Genomic DNA, 13423 nt, shown 5'->3' with positions numbered 1-13423 from the left:
GATAAGAGGAAAATAGCTCACGGGATGGAAGCTGTAATTTTGAAAGGCCAGAAGACAGGAGTAGGTGCAGCCTCAACTTTGAACAGGACAGGAGGGTTGTGTGCCTTGGCAGGGCATAGGGAGGCTACTTAACACTTTTCTCTAACTGGATTAGGATCCAAAAGTGTTTGATTTTACTTTCAATTTCCTAGGGATTTTAATTACCAATGGAGCCCAACATTTATTAATTTATTTCTTTGTTGGGGATGTCCAGATGATAAAGACATTGAAACAGGAGTTTAGCTAGTCTGCAAATCTCTATGCAACATCTACTTCCCTTTTCCAATAGCAATTATAAGGAGCTAAAATCCCAAACATTTGTTGTATCCTAAACTCTTTTTGTAGTTTCCTTTTCTGAACTCTTATTTACCATTCTGCTGTCCTAACACATTTCTCCCCACTCTTTAATTTCCTATTTTGCCCATCCTCCTAACCTGTGTCTTATGTTATAAATCACTGATGACAGAAACAAGCCCTGTACAGAGTGAGGTCCTGGAAATGCTTGATTTTCTGCAGAAATCACTAAGGGAGAAATGTTGAACAGACAGAGACATGTGTCAGCTGGAAAGCTTCCTCCTGTGCAAGGCAAACATTTTTGTACAGATTTGTTTTTATGTGCATGTTCCTCGCTGTGGAACTTGGAACAGGATTGGTTTGGGACTCAATCTACACAGCTGGTAAGTCATGTGAACTATCTGTGAATTACAGCTTGGTTACCTCTGCACAGGAAACTTTCAGGGAAATCTTCCAACATTTCCATTATTACCTGAAACACTTTTTTCTTTTTACCATAATTTTTGTAGTTCTTCCTACCAGCTGAGCAGCCCTCCCCAGATTAAACTGGAGTAATCAGGACTTTTTCCTCCTTTTCCCTTCCTTTTTGCTTTCAGAGCATTTATTTTGTCATTAAAGAGGCCAATTCTTTTTTTTTTTTTTCTCCCAGATATCTTCAGGCTATTTTCTGAGTGATTCATTGGCCACCTGAGGTAATAAGGCTTTAAGCCCAAACAGGGATAGTAAGAATCAAATCGGGAAATTTATTTATTTAAAAGTTTCAGTTTTCATTATTCTTCAGACACACCTTATCAGGAAGACTTTTATCATGGAAAATTTTGATAAGTACCTCAGCTGCCTAGGGAAGTCGAGTCACCATCCCTGGAGGTGTTCAAGAAAGAGCTGGATATGGCACTTGGTGCCTCAGTTGGTGATCAGTCAAGAGTTGAGCTCGATTATCTTGGAGGTAAATTCCAGCCCTAATGGTTCTATGATTCTGTGATTAGCAGAGTTTCTTTAGGTGAATGGTAGTGTGTATGTTGGAAATAAATTTTTATTTATGTGCAAAATTTTTGAATTCATAATTCAAATTAATTGCAGAGAAAAAGAAACCTTGTGGAATCTTTTATTACTTCACAGCAGCAGCTTAGTGTTACATTTGCACATGCAATTATATCTTCAAAGGTTCCTGCTTCATAACCTTTTCAACAGACCAGGGGCTAATTAATTCTCAAGGAATAATTCTCTGATCATGGTTGAAGGTGATCTGTCTTTTTTTGTACTTCAGACTGACTTGTGGTATTATGAAACACTGTATCTGGTTCTTAATAGTCATGTCATACTGCATTAAGTCATATCCTGAAAAGATTGATGCAGTGATTTATCTAATGTCATCTCTTTATGTGTCAGTCAAGGAAGTAGAGCATATACAGATGGATCTTATCTGTAAAATGGCTTGAATGTATGGAGTTATAAGAAAAAAAATGTCATGAAAACCAGAGAACTTGAGAAAACTACTTTTATACTAAGTCTAATATTTAGAATTATCTGTTAGACTGCCATGTCTTTGATAAGATATGATAAATTTGTTTAAATCAGGATAGGTGAATATATATGACAAATAAAGAATCCTTGTTGTAGAAAGAACTATTAGTAGCAATGCACAATAGAAATCTTCATAGTAAACTTTGAGGACCTATTGGAGTCTATTATTTTAAAACTTAAGAATTATAGGCAGTTTATGGGGAATATTCTAGCCAAAACAGTATTTTGGTATATTTCTTCTTGATTGATATTGCTGGTATCAATACCAAAACATATTCAAAAGAAATCTGGAGCAAAACCTGAAATCTTTCTTTTGAAATGTCATCTATAAGATAAGCAGTAGACAAAGTTATCTGAGCACGGAACAATTAGGACCTGCCTGTTAGGTCCTAGCTAATTTAAATGTATAAAACTTCATTTTCTGTTGGTAGATAATAAACTTTATGCCCATTTTCATGGCTAATAAACTATTTCTTCAATGTGCCTACGTGAGCAATAAACACAGAAGGCATTTTTGGTAAGAACAGTTGGCATCTATGGTCTTTGGCTCCTAAGCTAAAAGATTTTACGGCAAGTATTCAGTCATATAGGTTCTATGCAGTGTTTGATGGTGTCCAGGACTTCCAGCTTCATTAAGAGATTTTGAGGTCTCAAGAAACTACAACTGCTTAATGCAAGTATATAAAATGGTATTTTATACAAAAATGGATGTAAGACACTAATGATTAATTTAGCTACTAGCTTTAATGCCATGTCTTAGATTTTTGAAAGACATTGCTCAGGATGAAGTCTTATTTCCATATCTTAATGACATTTCTTCTAGTTTTATTTTTTTCTGTCATTGTAGCATTTCTTAGGGAATAGTAACAGCTGCTTCTGTTCAAGGTAAACATCTTTTCAATTTTTAAAATTTTTTTTAGCAGATATCTTGAAGACAATAATGGCTGAAGGCGTTGATGTCAATGGATCTCCTGTTTAATGTGCCAATCTACTAATTAATTTAACTACTTCACAGTAATGTACAAGGAGCTGGTTATAAATTACTTGTATTACAGATGAAAATCCTGGAATTAATAAGAAGAGAGTCTTTGCAGGATTTTAGTCCTTTGTATGAAAACAATAATTTATAATAAAAGGGGAATTTGCACACTAGAGGTTGTTAATTTTTATGTACTTCTATAAAAGCAATGTAGCAATAGAACATTTTTTCTTATTTTCTGTCCCAGTTATTTTCCTGCCCTGGATTTTATGGACATCTCATAATTAGAAGGTCACCCCTGTTTCCATGTTCTATTTTTACATCAAATGTTAGTCAATTTCTTTTGCTGAAAGAAACATTAGAAACAATGTTTTAGAACATCTCAGCTACAATAAGAAATGTGTTTTTTTAAAATACTACAGGCTTTTTGATTTATAAATAAAAGTAAAAGTCACAGTGGTTGATTTCTTGAAGAAAAAGCACATGTCATTTGCCTGTTCTTTTATATCTGTAGCTTTTAATTTTCTCTCTCTACTATGGCCAGAAAATATTCGTATGGCAGTTACATTTGTCCCATATTAAGACTTAAGCAAGACCAATGGAGGGAGGTTTTTTAATGCCAAAAAATCAAGATGCCTTCAAGAAACACAGGGATCAGTAGATAATAATCAGATCAAAGGCCTGACAAAGTAATAAATATTATTTAAAACTAACACAGAACCAAATAAATAAGTGGAAGTATTGTCCATACATGGGCAGCAATATAGGAACTTCTCTGTGTAGCAGAGGTTGAATGGGGCTTCTGTTCAACATCAGAATGAGGATATTAGAAGTAATTTCTAAAATTGCCATAAAAGCATTACTACTTTGTTCTGGCTTTCTTATAATGGGCCTTTATTTTTTCACAGAATAAACATATAAGTCTTAATAACTTTTTTACCACATACTGTGGCGCATCAAGTTTGTAATAGCAAAAACTAAAAGTGATTATCTTTATGTGATTTAATGTTTCCCTTTGTTTATTTGGTATGACTTTGATAATGGATTTTATAAACTACATTTTCTCTTGAGATTCCTACTAGGAAAATCTTATTGCCAGAAAACTAAATCTTATATTCTATGCTAAAAGCTGCTATATGACCTATGTTGGTTTGGGGTTTTTGCTTTATTGTTTTTTTTTTTTTTAACAAAGATCTCCAAAAAACTCGGTTTTGTGATTCTATTAACACTGAGTTGTGCTTTCCTGGAATTTACCTCAAGAGATACAAACTTTCATAGCTACCTCAGTTTACCTTTTTTGATTTGGTACTCAAATACGAATGTGCCACAGAAGAAAATAACACCCATTCAGGTATTTTGAACTTGGTTTTGTTTGGGTTGAGTTGGGTTGTATGGTTTATTTTTAATACTTCTGTAGCAGATTGAGCTCCATTTCAGTCTTCATTTTGATGACAGAAAAGCCAATGCAGTGTATGAAAAGCTGATGTTTCATAGCTTGAGGAAAATTGCTCTACTATCTTTGCTACTCCTCCTTGGAAGGCCTTTTGGACAATTCAGGAACAATGGTATAATATGCAACTCTTAATGTATAAAGGGGAATAGCATACAGAGCCAAGGAGTGTCACAGTCTGGTCATGAAGGCCCAAGAATCTTGTTGCCTCCAGTTACGTTAGTTGAACTCAGGACTCTGTTGCCTAACTAATTAAAAAAAAATTAAACATTGGAGAATTTTCCATTTTGTGGGTAAGCGCAAAAATTGAAGTTGCATGGTTATGGGAGCAAAGGTGAAATAGTTGGAAAATAAGGAATAATGCCTTAACCCTTGCAGTATGTTCATGGCAAGAGACAGACCTCATTAATGCCAATTAGTCTTCAGTTTAATATATGATCATTTAAGTGGAAGGCAATTTATAATTGTATTTGTAATTTGCAAATCTGCAATTTGTAATTTGCAATTTGTAATTGTAAACTATGATTTGCTTGATTATGAAGGAAATATCTTGGAACAAAGGGAGTACAATGATATATTTGACCACTTACTGTGCTTATATAAATTGTTCTAGTGTTTCAACCACAGCTGAAATTTAAAGCTGGATTTGCCATTATAACTGGCACTAAAATATTCTTTGAATCTGTACAGCTTAGAGGCTCTAATCTCTGAACTTCAGAGGGTGACAATGATTTTATTGTCTTGCAGACTAACTTATCCTATTCAAAGTCAAGTACATCAGAATATTAAGTTTTCTCAGCTCTCTGACATCAACAATTGCATTAGCTAGTTGCTCCTTTGAAGCTGCTGTGAGAGCTTTTGTAAAAAAAAGGGGGCAGTAAAATATCTGCTGTTTTCAATTTCAAACTACATGCCATTCTAAAATGTGGAATATTAGCTTTTCTCTGCTAGTATGGGAAAAAAATGAATTAATAGAGTCTAAATACATACTGCAACAATTGCAATAACTCCATTTTGAAATCACTTTGGATTATTATTTTTTATAATACTCATAATTAGAAAGAACAAATTCAGCCTCTTTCTCTCTAAGTAGAAAACTATTCTCCCTATGAACAATTCAAACTTCACCAGAAACTAAATTGTGATTGCAAAGCATGCGTGTTTGGTCCTTTTTGCTTTTTAAATTTCATTACCAAAAAATCTGTCTCTATCCTAGATAATCTATTTGTACATCACTCTACTGGATTTTTCTTTGTAAATTTGGAATCTGCTTGCATTTTCAAACTCAAAGATTTGTAAAATGTCACTTGTGAAAATTTGTACAGGATTTGAAGTGGCGAAATACATAATTTCTTAAGAAGTTTCTTTTTTTTTTTTCCCTTTTTTTGTCCTTTCCCCTAATCTTAACTTTTATTTAACACTCTAGGCATAGAACCCCAACATGACTTTTATGTAATAGGGGTGTTAGGTTAAGGAAATAGACAATTGCATGGTAGGTCTGAATGCTCACAACTTTTTTTTCAAGGAAACCTACTCAGTGAGCGGAATAACGAGGCATCAAGTAGGTAAAGATACACAAGAATTGCCTGTAGGCTTCCAATATGTTTTTAGATGATATTCTTACATTTTTAATGTAATCTGACTAAAATACTAGTGAGTTTGTCTCCTGTGTTGTGTTAAATTTAGCCTGAAACCTTTCTACTAAGATCTGGAAGCCATATGGTCTTGTTAGTATTTAAATAAGAGACTTCCCAAGAAAACTCTGATGTGGCAGCATAAGGCTGTTCAGCTTCATTCCCTTCTGTTTTTTCTCAAATTAATCCTTGTTTTGAACAAAAGTACTGGCAGTGCTTCCTTCAACAACATTTCAATGGAGTTTCAAATAATTTGAGATTTAGACCTGCAGTAGAGCTATTTGTAACCTCAGAGTTATTTCTTTCTCTTAAGTGACTGATTTTAATGGAATGGTGATGTTTTCTTGATCTTGTGAATTTTTGTTTGTTTGCTAATGACCTTAAATCCATGTTGATGATCGCAATGCGTAGATGTTCCTGGAGTGTTTATCTTTTAGTCAGTGTTCTTTGGCAAAATGTTTGTCTGAACATCAAGGAGAGGAGACAATAGATGGATGAAAAACTTGCATGAATTAGGTATAAATTATTATAATAATTTTCTATACATTTAGGTAAAATATATTTATATGTTATATGTATTTTACAGCCATCTTTGGTAAAATATTAATAATTTCCTATTAATATTTAAAGATAAAATCTGACCTCAAAATCCTGATTGTCAACAGATTCTGTATTTGCTAGCGTAGTTTATTGTACTTTTCGAAAAGCTATGATAAAATGGACAAACCAAATCAAAAAGATCACAAATTATGGGGAGGGGCAGTGGAAAAGGAGGCAGTTGTACATGGAAAATCTGTATCAATTTCAATATTCTTTTGTTGAAATAACGACCCTACTAATGACAGACTGATTCAGATGGCACTTGTCTTTGAGAATTTGAAATTTGGCTTTAGGTGATGCACATTTTGGCCTGAGCATCATTGGTGATACCAAAAAAGAAGCTGGGCACATATTTAGAATAAAACTGCCAAATCCCTTAGATCCTGTAGGTTTAAGACTCCTTTGAAATACAGCTGGCAATTTTGCTTTTTCAATAAGTACAGATATATTCAAATAACTCAGTTTGGTTTTTTTTATTTTTAAGACTGGCAAAAAATATGTCTTAGTGGGAAAAAACCCAAGAAATTATTGAAGAAATATTAGGATTACAAAAGGACTTAATATTTTGCATTTTAGAAACCACCAGTTACTTCAATCAAATATTAATGATTTGAGGGTATGAAAAGAAAGCTGAAGGAGGTGTTTTGATCCTCCAGTTTAAGGATTTTAGATTACTGTATGCTGATGATATTAAGTGTCTTAATCCTGTCTTAAAATAGAAATGTCTTTTTCAACCACACTGCGATTAGATTAACTGCCATTGCTTTGTTTTCTCTGCTGATTTCCAATGAAAATAAAAGGTATTAACTGTGATCTCTAAGATTTATATGGAATATTTGCACACTGTGCAACAAATTGAAAAATCACTGGATTTCTAAGAGATCCATTTAGATGAGTAAGTGATTCAGCTTCTGAACTAGCTAAGAAGATTGATCTATTTTCCCAAAGGTCAACCTTTCAAATGATCTGCTTCAGCTTTAATGCCTGTAAGAGGTTGGATTCTTCTACACTTTATGAACAAACAGAAGTCTGCAAACCATGAAAGCATTCTATAAGTTTGCTACTATCTCCTTTTACACGTGCTATTTGCTACCTATTAACTAGTAGCCCCCATTATCTAATTTATTGAAGGTATTTTTGAAACAAGCTGAAAGGGAAGGTGGTAGTGTCTTTATGATTCCTTCAGAGAGGTAAAAAACAGATGAAAAGGAAAGTAGCTGGAGACAGTACAAGCACAGGGAACAGAGGAAAGGAATAACAGAAGTAGGAGCTGTGTTCTGCCTGTGAGCTGTGTTTTGGGCGATGGAGGTGGTGAAGGGTCAGGAGGAGAAGCCATATGAGGAGCAGCTCTGAGGTCACTTGGTCTGCTCAGCCTGGAGCAGAGGAGATACAGGAGTTCACTCACTGCAGTTACAGCTTCCTCATGAGAGGAAGAGGAGGGGCTGCCCACCCAGCTGCTTGCTTATTCCCGGTGCTCAGCAGAGCAGAAGAGATTAAGATGGAAAAGCTTGTGGGCAGAGATAAAGAGGAGATCACTGACCAGTTCTCATTGTGAGTAAAACAGACTCCTCTTGGGGAGAATTAATTTAATTTACTGCCAATTAAATTAGATTTAGATGGTGAGAAACAAAGACAAAACCTAAACCAACTTTCAATTACTCCCTTCTCTTCCCAAGACTAGCTTTAGTCCCTCATTCCCAACTCTTCTACCTCCTTCCCCTGTGTGGTGCAGGGAGATGGGGAATGAGGAGGTTGTGGTCAGATTATATGAGGTTTTCTCTGCCCTTCCTTCATCTTCAGACTTTTCTCCTGCTCTATTGTAAGTCCTTCCCATGGGGTGCAGTTTCCCTCAGGACATATCCACCTACACCAGCGTGGTACCCTGCACAGGCTCCATCATTGACCTCTCCATGGCTCACACTGCAATCCCTGCTCCTCCTCGGTCTCTCCAGAGGCTGTGGAGGGAACTCTGCTCTGGTACCTGGAGCACCTCTCCTCCTCCCCATTCTCTCATCTAATTTTTGGGGTTTTTTTAACTTCACAATGAGCAATTATTTCCATTATTTTCTTTCAATTATTTCATTATAAATTAGGACAAAAAGATACAATATGAAATTAATCTTTCCTTATAAAGAAACCAGAAATTCTGTAATCTTCCCCATTGATAGATAGAGCTTTGGAAACTGCAAATACATAAAATCATAAAAAATATAATAAGATAATCAAGTGAAAAGTAATTTACAATTTATTTAGATTAGTCTTTTATTTAAGGATTCAGACATTTTTGGCACCATGGTTGACCCTTTGAAGCGATTTGCAGAAATTATTTTGCTCACAGAGCCTTGGCAGGTGAAAAAGTGAAGTCTTGTCTATCAAATTTGACATTTCGTGCAATTACTCTTTTAAATGCCATCTTTCCATAAAAAAGCATTTCCCAGTTTCTGTTTGTGCTGCATCTACACTGTTTTTAAAAGGCATCTTATGATCTTGTCTAATTTTTGCAGGGGTGATTGGCAGGGAGGCCAGGATATGCCCCCAGTGGTCACTGACGTCCTTGTGACTGATAAGGACTGGCAAGTCAGCAGCTGCCAGCAGAGAGTTGTCTTGGAAAGATTTGGAGCACAAGCATCAACTTAGCTTCAGTGTTTTGCTTTTCCAGGGTGTCCTCTTGTGCCCTCCTTTGGCCCCTCCCAGAGGAAAGATTTTGGGTACTCTCTCTCCAGCTGACTCTTTCCAAACACAGTGCACATTTCTGAAGTCTCTACAGTTATTCTGAGATGAATATTTATTCTATCTACTTAATTCTTTCTCAAATCAGCCATGTAAGTAAGAAGCCTAACTCAGTATTTAATTAAATCATGTGTATGAGGTTCATTTTCCATTTGATTAGTATTTTTTTCCAGTTTTTAGGAGCCTTAATTGTAAGTCTGTATAAACAATGAGATTTGTCAAATGCTTTCTTTTACTTTCTCACCAATCACTACTAGAATCAAAATAAAGCAAAAAAAAAAAAAAAACCAAACAAACAAAAAAAAAACCCAAAAAAAACAAAAAAAAAAAAAAAAAAACAAAAAAAAAAAAAAAAACAAACAAACCCAAATAACCCTTAAAAGGATGAGTAAATTAGATAACCTAATTTACTGGTGTTTACTCAATTACTACCTCCAATATTTAAACTCGGAACTAGTTTATTTATCCAAAAATTTATAAAGTTCTGCCATTAATTTATATATTTTTAAATAATTGAGTGCTCTAAAACATTTAAATTAATATTGTTTATTTGGTGGTGTTATTATAAGTTTTATGTATTTAATCTTGAAACAACTTAATTACATTTCTCTTTAAATATTAAATTGAATAAGAATGAACATTAGTAAACAGTGAAAAATCATTATAAGGGTTTGAAAAAAGGAAGTAAAACGTACAAAAATCTCTCAGTCTATGTTTGAAAAATAGACAAGACACAGTAGATCTTTAAAAGAAAAAAGTACAAACAGGACTTGAGATAATCTTAAACTTTAGGTTGAGATTTTTAGCATCCATAGGTCCTCTGCCCACATTAATTACTTTGCTAATGTCAGGTGTTGTGGTGCCTTTGAATCCTAGTGATATTCCACAAGGCATTTCTCTCTTTCCTCTATGTCAGCAAGTGGCAATAGTACTCTTTAGGAAACTACATCACATCCTCACAATTGAAAATGATCTTTGGCTACCTTTATGGATTTCCCATTTGCAGTATCAGAGACATTAAAATTGTGGTGAGTTGGGAGATCCTCTTCAAAACAAAATACTTACCTGTCAGAACATAAATACAGAGGGAAACAGATGAAACAACATCAATCAGAAGAGTCTTTGTGCTTTTCACATTTTACTTTTACTAGAGTTCCACCAAGAGGAAACTTAATGCCTTTGCCCTTCTTTCTAACTAACTAGCATGTTTTAAGTCTCCTTACTAATAAAAGACTTTTCTTACTGACTTTGATATCAGGGCTATTGGACCTACTTATTCTGCTGCTATGCCCTCTGCCATGATTGTATTCTGGAATACCTGGCTTGAGAACAGGAAAACATTCCCCAAAATTTGCTGTCTATTAAAAACTGTGGAACAAATCACATATTTTGTTACGTATGCCTATTGTGATTCAAATCTATAGAGATTAAAATCACAGAAATGCTAAAATGGCATGCTTGATAATGGAGGAATTTACAAAAAGGTATCCATTGGAAACTAGTAGGAAGTAATCAAACTTTTAAACTATCTGGTCATATTGCCACTTTATTCACATGATAGTGTTGTACATTGCATGGGAAAAGGACAGAGCAATTTATGTTCTTATGTTTAACTAAATACCTTTATTATAGACAAAATAAAAATACTTTTTTAACCTTAAACATAGGAGCTTCTTTTAATCTATTTTTTAAAAACAGATTACTAATTTTGGTAAATATTATTACAGTGAAATTGTAGACTAAGGTACTTCTCTGCTTGTATTAGAAAATGAAAGATTATTCTTGTCCTAAACAGAAACAAACCATAATTCTGGGGGAAAACCCATGTACTATATGTCAGCATTCCACAGAAATGTGCAGAGCTTCTAAATATGTAGTGCTGTGTGGCAAACACTTTTATAATATTAGCTTCCCACAGTCTGATTCATTGCCTTAATTTCAGCTTTAAACTCAATGCTGGAAGTGTTCAGATTCTTTTCTCACAGGAGTTTTCAAAAGTATTAATTAAAATATAATAAAATAAAGTGAGCGGTTGAATGGTTTTCGGAACTGCTTTGAATTTTACTACAGAGAGGAGCCTGGCAGGGTGCACACAGCACATTCCGGGGAAGCAGCAGCAGTGTAGGGCAGCTCTGCTAATTCATTTAGCTCCAGGAAGCCATACATCAGAAGTTGTGTCGCTTGAGAAATTTGCCAAAATGATGATTGCTTCTTCTGAGGCAAGGGAGTCCAAATCACTTCAAAAGCTTTCCACCAAAAAATGTAGCACTGTGGGGTCTAAACCCAGAAGGCCACATTCTGCACTATGATATCCCCAATGATGGGGAACATTTGAAAAAGTGGCAGCTGTCTACTCTGGAATAATGAATTTAGGATGTCCAAAACTGTATCACTTCTCAAAAAGGATATATATCCCTGGTTTATATTGGCAATATTTCTGTGGAAAGCAGGAAAATTATGACTTACTTAACCCAAGCAAGGGTCTGCCCTGCTGTTGCAGGTCTCATTCATGCAATTAATTTTTACCAAAAGCTATAATAACAAAGAGTTACATTCCTCAGATCAAAAACTGAAATAATTTTGATAATTTCTTAAAACATCATATGGAAAGCTGTACCTCATGAATGTAAGGATCAAGCTAACTCATTATCTTGTTTCTGGGTATGCATTGGCTTAGGAAAGTAAATCAATATATACTGTGAGGTTTAAATTATTTTTTTCTCTGCAAATTATTCCAGGTTCTGAAAATATTCAGGGTGACAATTATATCAACAAACATTTCAGAAAAATCAAAATAGAAATTGTAGAAATTAGTATTTTCTGGTTTTACTAGAAAGAGAATAGGAAAGAGAAAAGATGGTCAAAAAAGTTTAGGGAAACTTTTCTAACAGGCCTCAATAAATTGGTCTTGTTCTTTTGTAAACATATTTATGCTTCTTATTTTTACATGTTAGGATAACAGGTCCAATGTTTACCTATGTGGTGTCTGGGGAAAAATGTTCTTCTGGCTGGTAGTTTAGAATTACTGCCTGACTGTTTAACTGGGTGTTGCTTGATCCTTGCCTTAGGAGCCAGTTCATTAGAAACAATTACTTGCAGTTCTTCATAGCAAGTGTGACTTTCTCTGCAGAGAACTATTTTGGACATGTACTGGATTTCTTTCTGTAAGATTTTGGGATTTTTTTTTTTTTTTTTGGATTCTCTATTCAATTCCCACTCTGATGAGAATTGTCCCTAAACTATTTTTAGGAAAAACAAGGTAAAATGTGATTTTTTTTTCTGAGAATTCCAAGTGCCTGTGGTTTTTTCCAACTGGTTTGAATTTTGTTATTTTTCCTTCTAAGTTGAGATGTGCCTGTCTCCATTATTGCCCAGAAAATCTCACTAATGGCATGCATTGGAGTATTCACTTAACTTGAAAAATATTATATGTGAGTATGTGATACATTGATAAGGATTCTCTTATCCTATATGCTTAATTTTTCTCCTTTTATGTTTTATTCCCTGTGGAGCAGTCTAGAAATTTCTCCCTCAAGATGTTAAAACACAAAATTTTTTGTTATAGTTTTGTAATATTTTGGATAAAGCTGTGAAGAAAAACAAGAGGTCCTTCAGCAAGGCTATCTCAGGCAACAAAGAGGTGTTAAAAAAGCATTCGGTATGTATGCAGATATATTTAAGCACAGGATTGCATGTCTGATAAGTTTTTGTTGTTGTAATTTTTTTTTTTTGTTTTCTTTTTGAAGATATTGGGCCTCACCTCAACTCAGGAATAGATCCTGAATACGAAAATAGCACTTTTCATCTAGGAAGTAAGGTGCCTATAAAAGCTAAGACAGCTAGAGGATAATGTTAGATCCCTTTTTTTTCTTATTTTTTTTACATAGAAAACTTACTGTAATCTGAGTCAATTATTTATCTTTCCTTTTTTCTATTATTCTTAACAAAGGAACATATTTGTATCCCTGTTGCTTTTCAGCTCTATCTTCAACAATAGGTATTATTTTTAAAAAGTTTATTTTAATTCATAGAACTTCAGAATTAATTTTGGTTTCTTCTTAATACTTCTATTAGTTTCTTCTAGAAGCTTAGATTTACTTTAGATAAACTAAATCTTCTAACACTCTGGAGCAAGAGAGACCAACCTAAAAATATATCTGGCATTTTGCCTCG

The sequence above is a fragment of the Passer domesticus genome, chromosome 2 (genome assembly GCF_036417665.1).
Source record: "Passer domesticus isolate bPasDom1 chromosome 2, bPasDom1.hap1, whole genome shotgun sequence".
NCBI lineage: Eukaryota > Metazoa > Chordata > Aves > Passeriformes > Passeridae > Passer > Passer domesticus.
Note: the sequence above shows the minus strand (reverse complement) of the source record.